Consider the following 20,697-nt stretch of genomic DNA (forward strand, 5'->3'; position numbering starts at 1 on the left):
ATAAACAATTGCCTGATTAGCCTTACTGTTAGCTTTCCACATAGGCAATTTACTTTTCATCATGTTATTTTTCTTAAACACCCTCGGATTCTCAGAGTGGTACACGAGCATTGGCTTGACCTCGAGGTCCCCACTTGTGTTTCCACATAGCAAAAGAGTCAGCCTGTCTTTCATTGGCTTGTGTCCTGGCAATGCTTTTTCCTCCTGAGTGATGTAGGTCCTCTTTGGCAATTTTTTTCCAAAATAGGCCAGTTTCATTACAGTTGAACACTTGTTGTGTAAGAACACCCTCAGCCTTTACATAGTTCACTAAATTCTTGCACATATTTCTCAACAGCTTCTTGGTTTGAACTCGCAACCTCCCCATGCCTAACCTCACTCTGTATGCCACTTCTCCTTTTAAATTTCTCGAACCACCCTCTACTAGCTTTGAACACATCAGTATCAGCACTCGTACCAGGGTTTTCTTTTACAGGTCATCATGTAATCGCCTCGCTTTTTCACGAATTATAGCCTCAGTAACAATATCACCAGCTAACTGTTTCTCATTTATCCAAATCAGCAATAATTTTTCCACTTCTTCAGTCGTCTGCGATCTTTGTTTAGTAAGAACTTTCACTCTTCTTGCAACATCAGCTCTCTCGATCGCCTCTTTATTTTTGAGCATTGTACATAACGTTGATTTCGCCATACCGAACTGAATAGCAAGATTCGAGACACGAACGCCATTTTCATGTTTGGATATGTTTTTTTTTCATCTTTATCATGGTTCTAACAACTTTTCTTTTCGCTATTCTTCTGCGACCCCATGGTGGCTTAATTAATAATAATTTATGAAAAAAAAAACAACAAAACACTAAGAAAATCAAGAAAACTCACTGCAAATTCGAGCAGGCGTCTGCACTGAACGAAGGCTGCTGCGTAACTGACGCTTTCCCACCTTCCGGCCCAGCACGCAGAGCACGTGGTTGCCATTTGCCTGTAGAGTAACAATGATGTCCTAATTTAACATGACAATTGTTATAGTAGATTTAAGATTCTGGATTATCTACAGTCCTGTTTATAGTTAACTCTTAGGGCAAAAGTTCCATGGGTAGAATATGTGCCTTCCATATGCTTCCAAGATTTTTAGACCATCATTATTGTTAATACCAGGGTGGTTGATAAGAATCTCACAGGCTTCCTTAAATTTACGTTCGTTCCATGTTTTGGTGTGATGTAAACAACTGGTGCTTTTCCAGTCAATTCTGTGTAAAGTGTTTAGGACATGATTAGAAAGGCCAGCTTCACCATCATCATCATCATCATCATCAAATTCCTGCCATGTACCCTCAAGGGGTGTACAGGATATGATAGTACTACATTAAAAAAATTACATCATTATTAATTTCCTATCTACAATTTTCCTCCAAATCAGTCTGTTACTTGTCAACACTCCAATATTATCAGATCTTATATTTCTATCGTCTAAAGCACTTTGTACCGTATCAATCCACCTATATCTTGGTCTTCCTCTCGGTCGTTTTCCTGCCAACCTGGCAGAGAACACTTGTTTTGCTAATCTTTCCTCGCCCATTCTGTTTAAGTGACCATACCACCTGAGATTAGCTCTGCTAACGCATTCCTGGATGCTGACAATGTCAAGTTCTTTCCTAATATCCTCGTTTTTAATATGATACTGCCATTGATGCCATCTGTTCACGCCTATAATCTTTCTCAGGACTCTCATATCTGCAGTTTCTAGTCTTTGGTCAAGTGTTTTACTTCTGACCCAGCTCTCAGATCCATAAGTTAAAACTGGTTTGAACACTGTCTTGTATACAGCTAATTTAGTGTTCCGACTAATTTCTCTCTTATTCCATATGAATTTATTCAATTGACTTCCCACCATACCAGCTTTGCTGATTCTGTTGTCTATTTCTATATTTAATTTACCATCTTCAGTAAAAATTGTGCCTAAATAGCTGAAATGTTTTACTTGTTCCACAGGTTCTCCATTCACAACACAGTTGACATTTTCAATGATTCTGCCTATTTTCATTGTCTTTGTCTTTTTATTGCTGACCTTCATACCATATCTATTACAAGAGCTATTCAATTTAGTCAGAGAATCTTGCAGACTTGAAGCGGATTTATTTAGAAGTATAACATCATCCGCATAAAGCAAAGAGCTCACGTTAACATCTCCAATTTTGATATCATGTTTAATACCACTTTCCTTCATAATGTGATCCATATAGATAATGAATAACAGAGGGGATAATGTACATCCTTGTCTCACACCAGATTTAACATTAAACCATCTTCCTGTACTTCCTTCAATTCGAACTGCTGACTTACAACTCAAATAAAGACTAAGTATTGCTTGATATAATGTCCCATTGACACCATATAACTGCAGCGTACTGAATAGCTTCTCTCTTGGCACCTTGTCATATGCCTTTTCCAGATCGACAAAACTTAAATACAGATCTTTGTTATATTCCCATGCTTTCTCGACTATTTGTCGTAAAGTGAAGATCTGATCCTGACAGCCTCTATTTGGCCTGAATCCAGCTTGTTCTTCACCAAGCTTTCCTTCCACAATTCTTCTCAACCGTTTCTCAAGTATACTTGCATAGATCTTGCCAGGAACACTAAGTAGCGAAATACCTCTGTAATTCTCACATGCAGTTTTATTTCCCTTTTTATATATGGGTACTATGAGAGCTCTACTCCAATCATCGGGAATTCGTCCCTCTGTCCAGGCTTTCTGAACTATGCAGTGCAGCCACTGTAAGACTCTTATACCACCATACTTCAGCATTTCTGGTCGAATATCATCTACTCCTGCTGCCTTTCCACATTTCAAGCCTTTGATGGCTTTTTCTATTTCAAGTATGGATATGTATTCCTGACTGCATGCCTGGTCAGTGTTTTTTACCACTGTGCTGTTATCACTGCTTGTTTCATTTAGCAGTTTTTCAAAGTAATTACTCCATACTTCAAGGATATCTTTTTCTCCCGTTTTCATGTCACCTTTATCATCTCTAATTCCTTTTATAGCACTCTTTCCTCCATTCTTAAGCTTCTTCAACAACCTCCAAAATATTTTGCCACCTTCTTGATATTTATTTTCTATATTCTTGCCAAAGTCCTCCCATGACTTTTGTTTAGCTAGTTTTACAGAGTGTTTAGCATTCTTGCATTTGTCTCTATATTCTCTAAGAGCACAAGCTGACTTATTTGACAGGAACTTTTGGTATGCTTTCTTCTTTTCCTTCACTGCCTCTTTAACCTCCTGTGTCCACCAAGGAGTTCTGATTTTTTTATCCTTACAAACAACCTCACCACATGCCTCTCTGGCAGAATCAATCAATGTTTTCTTCAGAGTTTGCCACTGAATCTCCAAGGTTTGATTCCTGTTCTCAAACTCTTTCATTTTTCCTTCAATAATCTTTGTGTATTTTAGTCTACAGCTCACATCTGAGAGCTGCTCAACTTTTATTCGCTTTAAAACTTTCTTACATGTTATTCTTTTCAATATGAAATTCAATTTTATCCTGCTCAAGACTAAATAGTGATCACTTCCAATTTCAAATCCTCTGTACACTCTGGTGTCCTGCACCAGTGAGAAAACATCACTATCAACAATAACATAGTCAATGAGACTTTTCTTATTCCTTGCCTCTTCTCTCCATGTGAATTTGTGCACATTTTTATGTTGGAACATGGTGTTAGTAATAACCAGTCCATGTCCTGAGCAGAAATCCAACAGATATTTGCCATTATTATTAGCTTTGCTCTTTTCTCCAAATTTTCCCAAAATATTTTTGTATGTCTCACAATCATTTCCTACTCTGCTATTTAGATCCCCAACAAGGACCAACTTTTCATTTTTCATTGTGTCAGTTGCTTTTTCTAAAGCCTCAAAAAATTCCTCCACTTCTATCTTAGTAGAACCTTCTGTGGGACCATAGGCACAAATAAGTCTCATTGTCCAGTTCCCCATTCTCATATTTGCCCACATTACTCTACTTGAGACTGACTGCCATTCAAGAAGATTAGCCTCGTATTTTGTGTTGAATACTATGGCTACTCCTTCTTTTCCTTGATTGTCATTGCCTGAATATAACATTTTGTATTTATTGCTCAGAAAGATCTCACCAGTTTTTGTCTTTTTTGTTTCAGTCACCCCTATTATATCGATCTGGTACTTATCTAATTCCTCAGCTAGCTCCATTTCTTTGCCATTCAGGCTTCTTACGTTGATTGTACCGATCTTTAACTCTGGTGATGTTGAGTTGGGGTTTATTTTCAGATTTGTTCCAGTAGCTGACTTTTCGCTGTTCGCCCTGGTTCCCTGGCGAAAACAACGGGGGCCTTGTTTAACCGGGCGACGCCCCAGCCGGCATGAAATTTTGTCATGTTGTACCATCATTCTATATTTTGGTTTAACCAATAAGAATACAATTTGGTCGGCTAAATCCCAAATTGCCAGCCCATCCTCGTCCGTTCAGTATCGAAGTAGATACCCAACAGGGTGCACCACGAGAAGGTGAGGATTGGACATTAGGTCAGAAGCCCTGGTCGGTTCTCCGCATTCCTTTAAAGGCTATGTGGAGGTCTCCTCTCAGTTATACAGCTTTGACCCTTAAGCACCCTTTAGCTTCACCATAGTTATTATATTTAATGTCTCGTCTATGTTCCTTTTGTCTGATAGGAATTGTGCACTCTGTTTCCCCTATATATGGTAGATTACAGGTGTAATAAATACGGTATACTCCAGGGTGGGCCAGCGTAGGGAGTGGGTCTTTGGTGGAGTTGAGTAAGCTTTTTAATTTAGCAGGAGGTTTAAAGGTGGCTTTGAGGTTGTATTTCTCTAGTATTCTGTTTATTTTATCTGATGTCCCTTTAATGTAAGGAATGGTTATAGTTTTATTGTAGTCTGGTTTATCTTTATTTTTTATTGAGGTCTCGTAAAGAATTTTGTTAATAATGTTTTGGCTGTAATAACCATTTTTTAGAAAAATATTGCTGATAACTTTAAATTTGTCTTTAAGCACTTGTTCATTGGAGCAAATCTTCAAAGTCCTTTGTTTTAGAAGAGTATTAATGACACCTAGTTTTTGTGTTGGGTGGTGGTAGGAGTTTATCTGTATATATTGGCCAGTATGTGTCGTTTCCGGTAAACAGAAGGAAAGACTGCCAGAAGGAAGACGTGACAAGTGTATCTAGAAACAGAAGTGTGTTTTGCTTTTCAATCTCAGTTGTGAATTGTATGCGTTTGTGTTGTTTGTTTAGGTTGTTGAGGAAAGTGTCTAATGTCTGGCGACCTTGGGGCCAGATAGAGAAAACATCTTCAATGTATCTAAGCCAGACTTTGGGTTTTAAAGGAGAAGAATCTAGAGCATGTTGCTCAAAATATTCCATATAAAAGTTAGCAATGGGGGGGGGGGATAATGGCGAGCCCATTCCTCTGCCTTCTTTTTGTAGGTAGAAAGCATTTTGCCACACAAAATAACCAGAACGTAATACATGCACAAAGAGCACCGTGATATCTGGAGAGAATTTGTCCTGTAAAAGAAGGATTGTTATTGATTGGGACATTCGTAAGGGCAGAGATGTCAAAACTGACTAATAAATCATCTTTTTCTAATGTAATATCTTTGATTATGTTTATAAAGTTTATGTTTATAAAATTTACAAAGCACTAAATACATTCCTTAGCCACCTGAACAAACAACACAAACGCATCCAATTCACCATTCAAATAGAAAAAAAACAACTCTCTTCCGTTCCTAGACACACTTGTCACACGTCTTCCTCTTTCAGGCTGTCTCTCCTTCTCAGTTTACCGCAAACCTACACACACACACACAGGCCAGTACATATACAAAACTTCTTATCACCACCCAACACAAAAACTAGGGGGTCATAAGCACCCTTAAACACAGAGCTCAAACTATTTGTTCAAATGAACAAGCTCTTAACCTTGAATATGAGACCATCAAACATACCTTTATAAAAAATGGATACAGTATAAAAACCATTCACAAGATCCTCCACAAAAATACCACTAATAACAAAAAAGATTTCAAGAATGCTATTGCTATACCATATGTTAGAGGCATTTCCGAAAAAATAGACAGAACACTACACAAATACAACATCAAATCCACTTTTAAACCCCCGACAAAATTAAGACACCTACTCAGTTCTTCCAAGGATCCTCTGCTACACCTAGCCCACCCAGGGGTTTACAAAATACAATGCACATGTAACATACCATATATAGGGGAAACAGGGCGAACCATCCCGATCAGGAAGGAAGAACACAAACGACACATATAATACCTCCATTTTGGAAAAACTGGCCTTTTTGACCATGCACTCCAAACATGCCACAGAATTGATTGGAAAGGTACCAAGTCCCTACACTGCACCAAAACCTGGTTCGAGCGGAAATTCAAGGAATGTGAAATACTCAAACATGATCCGAATCCGAATAAAAATGATGGTCTAACCATTCCAAGAATGTGGAGGACCCATCTGCAACCTTCATAGCAACCACAAAGAAAAATCTCAATAGAAAAAGACTTGAAGTGTTTTTTTTTTCTTCTGAACATTCAATAGCAACCTTACTGTACAAATCCAGAAGATAATCGTAATATAACAATATGAACTGTATAATTCCAGAAGAATACTAGTACGTGAGGACTTTAGCAGAGTTTATTGTACTTTTTAAAAATTTATTTTTTTAAATCACTAGAGGGCAGGTTAAGAAAAAAGATTAGTTAACAATGTAGATGTAATTTACCTGTATAGAGTGCAACAGCATGTAACTTGGTTCTTATACACATGTATCCTTCTGATGATGATCTCAATACAAGGGTCGAAACGTCAAGTTATTATTAATTAGTAAAATAATCTTTTCAACACGTGTGTTTTATGTCCCTAAATTCATAAATATGAATATTTATAGTGTTTTGTGTTTCTGATATAGGAAGGGGAATGACCTACCAATTCCTTGAGTGTTGATGCTAATTTCTTGACTAGGTGATAATTCAGGCCGCTATACCTTCGACTATCGGCCGGAATAGTGGTTTTTTTTTATTTTTATTTTTTTATTTATTTATTTATTTTTTTGTATCTTTGGTAGACCGTAAATTCTCGGAGAATGAGCGTAGTGCGTAAGTAATTTTTTTTACTGTATCTTCAGGGCATGTAGTAGCTGATTTAAGTAGCTTCTGTTTTCTCTTTTATTCTCTTGGTTGGGTCGTAGTTAACAAGTTGATATGTATTGTTGTCCGAGACTAACAGATTCATTTTTTTCTAAATATGTGGTTCGATTTAGAATAACGGTGGCACTGTCTTTGTCAGCTCTAGTTATTACGATGTTTGCTTTGATTTTAGTGATTTCACCGCTGTTAATTCGTGTTTCGTTAAGTTGCCTTGTTATTGTTTTCTTATAATTTACATTTAAAATGGTGGTTTCTAAATGTATTTTATCTCTATGGTAGTTGGGATGAATCTTAAGCCATTTTCATTTTCAATATTATAAATAAAATCCAGTTTGTTAATCGATCTATGTGCTACAGCAAAGTTTCATCTTTGTTTAAGGCGTGGTTTGGATAGGTTGACTACATTACTGTTTCCTGAAGGTGATTGGTGGCTCCTGTTGTTCCTTGCTTCTGGTTGGTTGTTTACGTTCACTTTGGAGAAATTCAAATATGTCCGTTGTTTTTCTGAATGTTGTCAATCTTTCAGTCTATGAAATTTGGATATGAGATTTTCTTTCTTTGTTTGAAGGATATGGTTTGCCGAGTTGTCCTTAATCTTCTTGAGGATAACCCAAATATCTGCGTTCAAGTACCTTGAAAGTTCACATTTAAAATTTTTTAACAGGTTTAGAGTAATGGCCAAGTTTTTCTAGTAGTCTGGATCTGTTCTGTGAGTAACGCTTTCTCCATGTGGTGGTATATTCGTTGCGCCTTTGTTGAGGTAAATTTTTTCTTTAGTTCGATGGAATTCAGAATGATATTGCTGAATGCTAGACATTAGACTCTTTCCTCAGCCACCTAAACAAACAACACAAATGCATAAAGTTCACAATTGAGATTGAAAAGTGCAGAACACACTTCTGTTTCTAGATACACTTGTCACACGTATTCCTTCTGGCAGTCTTTCCTTCACTGTTTACCGGGAACCGATACTGGCCAATATATACACATAAACTTTTACCACCACCTGACACAAAAACTAGGTGTCATTAATATCTAACAAAACAGGGCTTTGAAGATTTGCTCCAATGATCAAGTGCTTAAAGACGAATTTAAAGTTATCAGCAATACTTTCCTAAAAAATGGTTACAGCCAAAACACTGAGCAAAATTCTCTACAAGACCTCATTAAAAAACAAAGATAAACTAGACTACAATAAAACTATAACCATTCCTTGCATTAAATGGACATCAGATAAAATAAACACAGTACTACAGAAATGCAACCTTAAAGCCACCTTTAAACCTCCTGCAAAATTAAAAAGCTTACTCAATTCATCCAAAGACCCACTCTATCTGCTGGCCCACCCTGGAGTATACCATATTTATTTCACCTATAATCTACCATATATATATACAGGGGAAACAGGATGCACAATTCCTATCAGACAAAAGGAACATAAACGACACATTAAATATAATAACTATGGTGAAGCTGGCCTTTCTAATCATGCCCTGAACATTTAACATAGAATTGACTGGAAAAGCACCAGTTGTTTACATCACACCAAAACATGGTATGAACATGAATTTAAGGAAGCCTGCGAGATACTTTTCAACCACCCTAATCTTTACAGTAATGATGGTCTAAAAATTCCAAGCATATGGAATACACATATTCTACCCATGGAACCTTTCTCCCTAAGAGTTAACTATAAACAGGAGTGTAGATAATCCAGAATCTCAAATCTATTAGATTTGACAACAATTGTCATGTTAAATTAGGATATCATTGTTACTGTAAGAAAACTATCTATGAATGTTTCTCTGATGTTGTCTTAATTAGAATATAGCTTTGATGTACTCTATTTAAGAATACATCAAATCAACATCATCATCATGCGTATCAAGGCATTTAGGTTTAGATACAAAGATTTAGGCCTAGCATGGCCTGTTTTGGCCTTCGAAGTCATTGTTGAATTGTTTAAGAGGACGTCCTGATTTTCTTTTTCCTAATGGCTTGTACTTTAAGGCTTGTTTTGGTAATCTTTCTGTTTTCATTCTTTGAATGTGTTCCATCCATTTATGTTTATATTTTTTAATTTTTTCTATTACTGGTTCTTGGTTTAATTATTTCATAATTTCTTTGTTTCTTTTGTGATCAAATAAGGTATACTTTGCAGTTTTTCTCACTAACTTCATTTCTGCTGTTATTAATCTTTGTTTGTCTTTTTGTTTTATTGTCCAGATTTTGCTTCCATACATTAAGACTGGTAGGGCTAATGTATTGTATACATTTAGTCTGGTTTGTTTTTGAACTAGGTTTGGTTTAAATATGGAGTTAATTACACCTGTTATTTTTAAATATTTTGCAATTTTTACATTTATATCTTTTTCATGTTCACATGTGATCATACATCCTAGGTAGTTAAATGAATTCACCTGTTCTAAGATCTTGTTGTCTATTACTATTTTAGTTCTTGCTGGATCTTGTCCTTTAAAGACCATAGTTTTTGAATTTTTCTGTTGATATTATCATACCATAATCTTTGGCTATCTCATTTAGATCTAAAATAGCTTTCTGTAAGTTATCTTAAGAATTTGTAATTATTATTTGGTCGTCGGCAAAAAGGAGAGTGTTTAAGTTCATTGTAGGAGAACGTTTAATTCCTTGATGTAGGTATTTATCCATTTTATTATTATTTCATTTAAGTAGATATTAAAAAGAGTTGCTGAGAGGGGACATCCCTGTCGGTTCCCTTGATTTATCTCTCTCTCATATATGATAGCTCATGATTTAATCTTATTTGTATTTGATTATTTTCATATATACTTGTGATAGCTTTTACGATATTATTTGGTATTTGTCTTTCTTTTAATATGTTAAATAATATGTTTCTTTTAACTTTGTCAAATGCTTTTTCAAAGTCAATAAATGCAATATGCGTTTCTAAATTGTATTCTCTTCTTTTCTCTATTATTAATTTTAGGCAAAATGCCGGGTCTATACATGATCATCCTTTTCTAAATCCATTCTGTACTTCTAAAATAAAGTTTTCAGAATATTTCATTAGTTTGCTATTTAAGATTCTGCTATATATTTTGTAACAGGAATTTAGTATACTGATACCTCTATAGTTTTTAGGGTCAATCTATTACCTTTTTTAAAGATAGGAATCACAGATGCTTTTTTCCATTCTATTGGGGGATATCAGTTAAATGAATTTTATTTAAAAATAATAAGAGTCTTTCTTTAAATCCTGTTCCTGCGTATTTATATAGTTCTGAACCTAGCTTATCATCTTCAGGTGTTATTCCGTTTCTTGTTTCTTTCAGGCTGATTTCTAATTCTTGTTTAGTTATTTCCTTTTCATTTTCGTTAATTGTTTGCCAGTTGTATTTTTTAAAATATTTGTCTGTCCACAATTCTGTGTAGTAATTTAGAAATTCTTCTTTCAATTCGGTGTTTAATTTTATGTTTTCTTTGGTTTCTGCATTTAAGTGTTTCAAAATCTTATATACATTTATATGATCTATATAAATCATATTCTAAATTAGAAACTAATTTGTTCCATGATTCTCTTTCTTTTTCTGACTTCTCTTTTAGCTGTGGCTCTTAATTCTTTTATATTCTATTTCATCTTCTAATCTTTTATTGCTTAACCATTTGTGATAGGTTTCTTTTTGATTATTGCTTTGATTGTATCATCCCAGATCTTCAGTTTTTTTCTATTATTGAATTTTTTGGTCTTTCCTAAGCTTTCATTTGCTGCTGAATTTAGTATCGTTTTTATATTAAGTCATTCTATTTCTTCATTTTGTTTTATTTTATCTAGATATTGGTTAATTCTTTGTTCATATAGCCGTTGTACATTTGTGTCATTCAATAGTGTAGTTTCATAAAGAAATGTTTCAAATTTTCTTTCTGTTCTTGTTACTTGTAGCCATTTAGGTGGTAATCTTAATTTTATTTTAACAAGGAAGTGGTCGCTGCTTATTTCATATCCTCTGTGAACCCTAACATCTAGTGAAAATTTTGATGTCTTTTCATTTAATATAAAATAATCTAATATTGATTTCCATTCTCTTGCTGCCCAAGTATATTTATGTATGTCTTTATGTTTATAGAATGAATTCATTATTTTTAGGTTATTATAAACAATTGATTGACAAAGTCAAAAAATTGATTGACAAAGTCAATCAATTTTTTGTTTGACTTTGTCAAAACAATATTCCTGTTTAGAGTATGTTCTTCATGTATTCCTATATTATTATTAATTTTTGTGTTTCCAATTCTTGCATTTAAGTCTACTGCTAAAATTACGTAATCATTTTTATTTATTTTATTATATATGTTTTGTAGCTGATTATAAAAGTCAATATTATCCTGTTCTCTTCCTTCTTCTGGGGCATATAAACTAGTTTAATAAATTTAGTTTAATCCTTTATCCAAGTGTGAGCAAGCAAAGTTTGCGCCTGAAAGTATCTTCAGGACTGGGGTAAGGGTGGTACAACACCAGGGCACTCCTTGCAAAGGTGGAGCAAGCTACCAACCCTCCTTACTCGGTATCTCCCATAATGCAAAACACATCTCCTTGCTGATATGTCTAATGTTATGCATTAAGGGAAGGGCCACAACCCAGACTAGTTTCGACCTTTATTGAGGTCTCTTCAGTGGGAGCCAGGCCCAAGTGGAGATACCAGGCAGAAGCATTAGCAGGTCATCTCTACCATAATCTAACCAAGTGAAAAATAAACTTTCAATATAAACCAGTTATTGTTAAATAGCCTCTATCTATTTTTATTCTAGCTTCTATTATTGTTTCATTCCATAATTTATAATGTTTTAACTGTTTTGAAAGGGAGTTATGATCCAAATCATGACTCCTGCTTGTGCTCTTTGTTCTCTGTCGACTCCACTGTATATCACGTTAAAATTTTTGGTTCTCCTTGTTCCTTTTAATTTCTTTTTTGTTTCAGTGATTACTGCTTTTTTAAAATTTCTTTCATTTAATAGTTGGTCTATTTCTATATATGCTATTCCTCTTACATTCCAGTTTGCTATGTGTATTATACACTACATCAAATTAATTTTTTAATTTATTTGTCTTTTTATTTAATTTAAAAAAAAAAAAAAAATATATATATATATATATTATATTTTCACTAGAGGTCAAGCCAGTAGAATAACTGTTGATCAAATCATTGTCTCTTTAGCATACTGTGTGAAATGTAACTCAGCTTGTCCTTGTTCAGGGTGTCCCAAAATTCACGCAAGACGTAATTTTGATAGAAAACACAGGTTTTTAATTAAAAATTGTAATTTCTTATTGATTCATAAAGTATACAGTATAGGGTTATGCATGGAATAGCATATCGGGTAAATGGCCTCCACGGCTTTGCTGGCACATATGCACTCTTTTGTCGAAATTTTCCATGACCATTTTGCATAAATGTGGCTGAATTTCGTTGATACAGCGCTTAATTTCCTCCTTCAAAGCATAGGTGGTCGTGGGCTTGTTGGCATAAACCTTAGACTTCAAAAAACCCCAAAGGAAAAAAAAAAGTCCAACGACGTTAAGTCACCTGATCTGGGCGGCCAATTCTGATCACCAAAACGGAAAATTACATGACCAGGAAATGACTCATGCAGTAATTGAATTGTTTCTTGGGCTGTATGGCATGTGGCACCGTCTTGTTGAAACCACATGTCGTCCACATCCATATCTTGCAATATAGGCACCAAAAACTGGATTATCATGTTGCGATAGCGAGCACCATTAACTGTTATTGCCTTACCAGCCGCATTTTCGAAGAAGAATGGACTGACGATGCTTCCAGCCCAAAATCCGCACCAAACAGTGACACGTTGTGGATGCATTTATTTCTCAACAATCACTTGTGGATTTTCTGAACCCCAAATGCGACAATTTTGTCGATTAACGAAGCCATCAAGATGAAAATGAGCCTCATCGCTGAAGATGATTTTGTTCGAAAAATAAGCATCCACTTGTTGTTGTTCCATAATCCATTCAACGAACTCTCTTCGCTGTGTGTGGTCATTTTTAATAACCCTGAACTGTCAGCTGTCACGCTGTCTTTTTTTTCTCGTTGGCAACACTTTACCGCACAAATGGCGCTAAATTTAAATCTTGCATGAATTTTGGGACACCTTGTATATTTGTGTATACTCCAGATGATGACCTTAATATGAAGGTCTAAACATTGGTAAATTAAAATAGTTATTTATAACATGGTTGTAAAGTCCAGCCAGTCTGGTTGGCCAAGTGGTTAGCGTATCCGCTCTCCAGCCAAAAATCTGCAGGTTCGAATGCCGCCATGGGCATGGATGTTTGTGATTGTTCTGAAAACACTAGTGGTGGTAGTCAGTGGTAGATGGCATTGGTGTAGCTGATGAAGGTAGTTGTGGTTGGTGGAGTGAGTGGTGGAGACGGAGAGTTGTAGAGTAGGTGCCCTCCCTCAACGAGTCCTTGGACTCCCTGGAGGTGTTATGTAATAATAATAATATAATCCAAAAACGAATACTGATCACCATGTAACACTAAAAGAAAGGATGTTTTTTCATTACTATAGAATTTTCTGTCAAGTTTCTCAACCAGTGTAAGATGGTGAACTTGACTAAAAATTCTGTAGTCATTAAAAGATAAAAAGATAACAATTACGAAATAAGTGCATTATGTTAGAATATATATTACAAGCATGGGAGCTCTGTTCTTGAACTTTACTGTCATTGAGTCAAAAAAAAAAGAAAAAAAGATTTTAGCAATAACTTCCCAAAACTGGGATAGGCATTCATTTCTTTTAAATATGATTGATAAGAGCTTCACACATTTTTTTAATACAGTCTTGCCATTGTAAAAATGTCTAGAAAGGATGCGCAAACAAGAAAACTGTGTGCATGTAATATTCATCAGTCATGTAGACTTTCATGATAAATGGATTTGTATTGGAATGTTTAGAAGAGCACCAAAATTCCATGAATTCCATGAGTGATAAATCAAGTCATGACATTTCTTTCAATCAGGTTGAAAGAACTGCACAAAGACAGAAATGGATCATAAAAGCTGATTTTTAATGGAAAGATATATAAAGAAAGTTATAAGACTCTTATTCCTCAATCAAACTTAAATAGAATGACTGTCTGAGATTTATCTTACTTAAAGTCAACATAATAGTTAGGAGTATTTTGTTTGGATTCTAATGACATCGCAGATTGAGTTCCTCTCATGCTTGTAACATCATGTAATCTAACCTGCTTATTTTGTTGTTGGTCTTCAATTCTCTTTAAGTTCTTTTTCATTGAAATGGTCAAGAAATTTCACCAAAAATTCTGTTGTCATTAAAAGATCTTTTTTTTTTTTAGGTAAGCAATTTCCATTTCCATTATTGTAAAAAAAAAAAAAATAATAAAAATAAAAAATCCTGTCAGCTTCACATATTGTATAGATTCCTTTATTGGCTTGTGGCCATATCATGTGCTGTCAACCTGCACCATTTATGTATCCTGTTGATTAGAATTTTTGTATGTACATAACTCCTTTTATCTGGGTTGTTGTAATACTACTTCCAACTTTGACAGCATACAGAATCTTGTATCTCTTTATAACAACAGATTCGTATCCAGGCTAGCAAATATATTAATATTCAACAAATCTCTGTTTATGAACTCTAGATATTCTATTTAGAAAAAAATACTTGAACTGTTAACAAATAAATTACAAGTTATGAAATTTTTTTCAAACTAATTCACTCTCTCATTTTCATTTTAAATGAGTAGAAATAGAAATTTGTAGCGAAATTTCTATATATCTAGAGATATATAGTACTTCTACAAATGACACAAAGACAGAAATGGATCATAAAAGCTGGTTTTTAATGGAAAGATATATAAAGGAGTTTCACTCAATCCCAGTGCAGTGCTACATATCACTTCGAACCTCAGCTTGACTGGCCCAGTCCTTAGAGCCAATCCCTGTCCAGAGGTTACAGATCCATCTTGCCAGATTCCCTTATCTACATTACTTTATGCACTAGAGGATGTTCACCTTGAGACCTGCTGCTGATATGGCCTAAAGGTGCAATGAAAGTGAAAGTTGACTTATTCATTGACTTTGTTGAGATCTGATGTTGCAACCATGGCACTTGAGCACTGCATCATTGATGGGGCAGAGTGAAAGTGTACACATTGGGAGCCAAAAGATGGTGAACTATGCCTGGACAGGATGAAGTTAGAAGAAACTCTGGTGGAGGTCTGTAGCTGTACTGACTTGCAAATGGATTGTCAAAGCTATGTATAGGGATGAAAGGCTAATCAAACCATCTAGTAGCTGGTTCCCTCCGAAGATTCCCTCAGACTAGCTCTAGCTGGCATTGGTGGGAATGAATGATAAAGCAAATGATTAGAGGCTTTAGGGCTAAAATGACCTCAACCTATTCTCAAACTTTAAATGGGTGAGAAGTCTTGGTATGCTTGACTCCAAGCTTGGATGAAAGGATGAGAGCACCCAGTTGGTTTCTTTTTGTAAGAACTGGTGCTGTGGGATGAACCAAATGTTGGGTTACAACACCTGATGCAAGAACCTCATGAGACTTCATGAAAGGTGTTGGTTGCTGTGGTCAACAGGATGGTGGCCATGGAAGCCTGAATCTGCTAAGCAGTGTGTATGTGTGACAACTCTTCTGTCAGAGCTGCTTGTCCTAAAAATGGATGGTGCTCCAGCATTGACACATATATGCTTAACTTTTATGTGGCAATGAGTAGTATGGTCACAGCCATGTGTGTGTGTGTGGAAGGAGCCAAGCATAAGCCTGCCTGGAGCTGCTGTTGGTGCAGATTTTGGTGATGTCAACAAATACTCAAGTAAAATCCATGAGGAAGAGAACATTTCCATGTGAACAGCAGTTCAACATGGGTCATTGGTCCTAAGAGATAGGAGAAATCTGTTCCAGAGCAGGACAATTGAGAAAAATAAAGCTGGTCTCATCAGTAGACTGAAATGAAATGGAGTTAATATTCCCGAAACCAGACATCTTCCCCTTTGGGGCCAAGTGCACTGATGCAACTAAACTCGAAGAAGTCAACAGAAGCCCCATGAAGAGTTGCATTTTCTTCATAAGGATTTGGTTCTCTGGAACTGGTTCATCCAGAAATAGGGATGCGATCCCCATAAAGTATTGTATCTCCTTCTGTATCTAAAGCACTCCTTTCAGCCCTTGAAAATGCAAGGGAGAGCATGATTTTCATGCCAGACCATACCCATGTCTGCAGCAGGTGTCCAAGGTGAACAGCTTCTAATTGATAGGGTAATATAGGTAAGGGCAACTGGCAAGACAGATCTGTAACCTCAGGACATGGACCAGTTGGACTGGGCGAAACTGTTCAGTGATGGAATGGTTGAGCTCTGACTAGCAATGGGAGTCTTCTTGTGGAATGCCTCAGCTGTGTGTGTCATGATAGCGCAACTGTTATGGCCAGTAACTAACAACTGATTGAGGACTGGCATATACCAGAGGAATGCAACTAATTAAAACAGGGTGCTGTGAATCCATTGAGAAGTGTTGCCACCATATGATCCCTGTCCATTATTGTGAATATTTCAGTGAAAGAATATCAGTCAAGATCTTGGGTGAATGGTAGGAGTCAACATGACTCTCATTGAGGCAGACACTTTGTTCTGGTGTGTTGGATGGAATTCTGGTTCTGCTGGTTAAATAGGAAAGCGTGTGTTTTAAAACTCCTGTCAAAGGGGCATGACTCTTTTAGAGGAACTCATAAAGTGAATGCAAAGTGCCTATTCTTAGAAATGTGGGAACTTGCCACCCCTCACTGTGCATTTATGCACAGGATGTAGGGAAATAGCTCTCTAGCAATGACATTGTTAGAGTCGTGAAGAGGCAGCGTATGTACTCCACAAAAACTATGCCCTACCCCAACACAGCAGTTGTTGGAAACCTTGTCTCACTCTTTAATGATTGGTGGACATTGGATCAGTTTGGTTGTTTTGAGTTCTTTGTGAAATTAATATCAGATTAAGGTGAGTGTTTGACTGGCTGAATATGTAACAGCTCTGACCTGATGTTTGCCTAGGTGTTGGACTTCATCATTGCAGATATGGCTGAAAATACTGAAGTCATATTGGAGTGGTGGGGGTGCATGGCCTATGATACTATGCTTCACATACATTGAGAACTTGAACATGTTTAAGTTTTTAATGTGGTATCATGAATGAATATCTGTAAGTCAGAATCCCATCTAGCCACTATAACGATACCATTCATGTTTCACTCATTGAAAAGCATCACTAGCTGGAGTTGCTTTTGTATTGTTACAATCACTCTGGCAACGAGGCTACTAGAATGGAAGTGGTAAGGCAATCATTGAGACTAGATAGCCACTACTATCTATGCTGCACCATTCAGGTATGATGTGTGGGCACCAAATCATCTGCAGACAACCTAGGTACCGGGCTGGATGTCATGCTTAGAATAGCAGCCACCATACTGCAATCTATTGATACTCATCCTCTAACTTAGATGGAGAATGATGGGTTCCAGTCAGAGAGTCGGACAAGAAAGTTCGCAACAACTGCTGTGCTGGGAGTTCTCAACAGTTGCTAGAGTTTTAAAACACAGGCTTTCTTATTTGACAAGCAGAACCACAATTCCATCCAATATGCCAGAACAATTAGTGTCTGCCTCAGAGAGTCATGTTCACTCCCACCATTCACCCACAATCTTGATTGATATTCTTTTGCTTAAACATTCACAACAATGGATAGGGATCATGGGGTAGCAACACTTCTCAATGGCCATTGCAATTCTCTGTTTTAATTAGACCTTTGAGACCTGATGCAGATATGAGTATGGTCTGGCACTTATATCACACTCTTTCCCCACATATTTTCAAGGGCTGACAGGAGGTGCAGTACTTTGCAGAGATAACGTCCCTATCTCCAGATGAACCTATTCCATGGAGACAGACCATTACAAATAAAAGGCAACTCTTCTTGAGACTCCCTTCAATTTCTCCTAGTTTAGTTGTGTTACCGCACTTTGCCCCAGAGGGGCAGATATCATAGTTTGTGAATATTAACGCGATTCCTTTCAGTCTACTGTTGGGACTAGCTTAATTTTTCTTACAACATCCCACTTTGGAATAAATTTCTCCTATCTCTTAGGACTGACTGATTCATTTTCAACTGTTCACATGGAACCTTTCTCCACATTAGTCCTCTTTGCACTTAAGTATTTAAGTTGAAAATCTGATCTTGACAACCTCTATTTGGCCTGAAAATAGCTTGTTCTTCTCCAGTTTCTCTTCCACAGTTTTTCTTCTCAAGTATACTTGCATAAATCTTACCTGGAAAACAGTAAAGAAATTTCTCTTTAATTCACAGTTTTGTTTCTTTTTCTACAGGTGAGTACTTCAGAAGCTCTACTCCACTCATCTGGAATTTAACCAGGCCTTTTGAATTATGTAGTGTAGCCACTATAACATCTCCATAATCTGTCTTGTCTTTCCATATTTCAGGCTTTTTAGTATTTTCCTACTTCATTATTTATATGTACTGCTGATTGCATTCCTCTTGAATATTTTCTGTAACTATTCTTTCACTGCCTATTTCATTTAAGCCTTTCAAAGTAATTACTTCAGATTATGCTGCAATATTTTGGAGAATGTTTTTACAGCCACAGACGTCTAAAACTTGAATTACACCAGACATCCTAAAAACTAGGTTTTTATGTCACCTTTATCATCTCTGATTCCTTTTACTGGTATTGTTTCCTCCATTTGTAAGCTTTTTCAGTAGAGTCCAGAACACAGAATAGTGAACCCAAAATCTAATTTTTTACATCAGTTCCAAGAAACTGTTTCCTTCAGACATTCATTACAGTCGCTTTGCAAAAATCACACTTTTTTTATTTTATCATGGATTGTTTAAATAGAAGAATACTTCTGTAATTTCATTATGATAGAATGCTCCTTCCTAATCCTAGCAAATATAGCACTGGTAAATTCCTGAATGGAATCTTACTTCAAGAATTCTTTCATTATATCTCATACATCCCTCTAAACTCACATTTTCTTTTACATCACAGTTTCACTTTATGACAGCAACCTCTTTCTCTCTCTTCACATTGTCATTTTACCTTTGCTGTAACAGAAATGTCTCTCCCTCCCTCCCTATTCTTCTATCCTTCCTTCCCGCTTCTCTCCATTCACATGACTTCCAGTGAATCAGATTTGGCTAGTTTTGTAAACAGTGAGTTCTAAAATGAAATGTCTGAATGTGGATAATCTGTAGCACATTCACAATTGAATCTTCACAAAATTCAAGAAATGTATCTCTATAAATTCCAGTGAAAAAAAAGCAATAAATTAATTCAATAACAGATGTGTATTAAAATTTTATAGTTTCAGTTATTTTCCATACTGCAGTATCTTTCTTTAACATCAATTTCTTGTCCTAAAACATTTTCCGAGATGCACATATATGAAGCCAGATAACAGACTACTAACGAGATGAGGGGAGGAAAGACTGTCTCCCTCCCCCATTTAGTGGGACCCTGAAATCCACCCTTCTGCCATGGCTACCAGTGCTTTCCAACATAACCCCCCCTCCACACACACACACACACACACACACACACACACACACACACACACCAATGTACGAAGAAGGCAGGCTTCACTAAAAGAACTGCAGAAAATCACAAATAACTCCATACTGCCTCTCCACTCAACCCTTATAAATTTTCCTAGAACCCAGCTGAAGTCAAGGCACCCATTTTAGGACATAACCGGAGCCTTTTCTGGTCCAGAAGCTTCAACAACAACATGTGAAACTAGCAATGGAGTATGAACTTGCCAACAAATGGCTCTTTTGTGAAAGACCCCTGCAGCTGCCAGTCCAGCTTCATCCTCCTTGAAGACTATGGACAACTTTCAACAGAATTAGAGTGAATCAGGGTAAATGCAACTATCTCCTGCATAAATGGAATATCGCAAATAGCCCTTACTGTGACTTCACCCATACCCTACAGACTATTAAACATATCAGTGACTGCCTCCTTTGCCATTTCCACGGCAACCTGCCATGGAAATGGCAAATCTTCACTAAAGGAGATGTATGTTTTCATTTCATCTTTGCAGAGATGTATTGATTCAATGAAACAAATAATTAAATACAAGGTAAGATAACTTTGTGCACCATATTTTGTCTTTTAAGCAAGAAGAAAGAAACAAACTGTAGTTTTTGCTATCAAAAATACAAGTAATTCTTTAAATTTTAAAACTCAACATAATACCTTTCCCCTAGAGTGCCATGAACCTCTTTGTGTAACAGCAAACATTTTTCTTCTGCTTCCGTTGATGTGCAAATTCAATTAAATAGCATAGTTTTCAAAAAGGTCTTGATTTTACATATTTATAGTATCAATTACCTGGCTTAAAACCATCTTTAGTTTCTCAGGTA

At 36.2% G+C, this 20,697-nt stretch overlaps 1 protein-coding gene and 1 pseudogene across 1 annotated transcript in view; both read left to right on the forward strand.

The window, feature by feature from the left end:
• The window catches only part of Ide (Insulin degrading metalloproteinase), a 599,910-nt gene that overhangs the window by 160,307 nt on the left and 418,906 nt on the right, over positions 1 to 20,697 (forward strand). The gene's annotated exons all lie outside the window — the stretch shown is intronic.
• LOC150106280 (large subunit ribosomal RNA) lies at positions 15,252 to 16,519 on the forward strand (annotated as a pseudogene).

The sequence above is a fragment of the Typopeltis vanoorti genome, chromosome 5, assembly GCF_054136105.1.
Source record: "Typopeltis vanoorti isolate ZY-2024b chromosome 5, IOZ_Tvanoo_1.0, whole genome shotgun sequence".
In the NCBI taxonomy this organism is placed as follows: domain Eukaryota; kingdom Metazoa; phylum Arthropoda; class Arachnida; order Uropygi; family Thelyphonidae; genus Typopeltis; species Typopeltis vanoorti.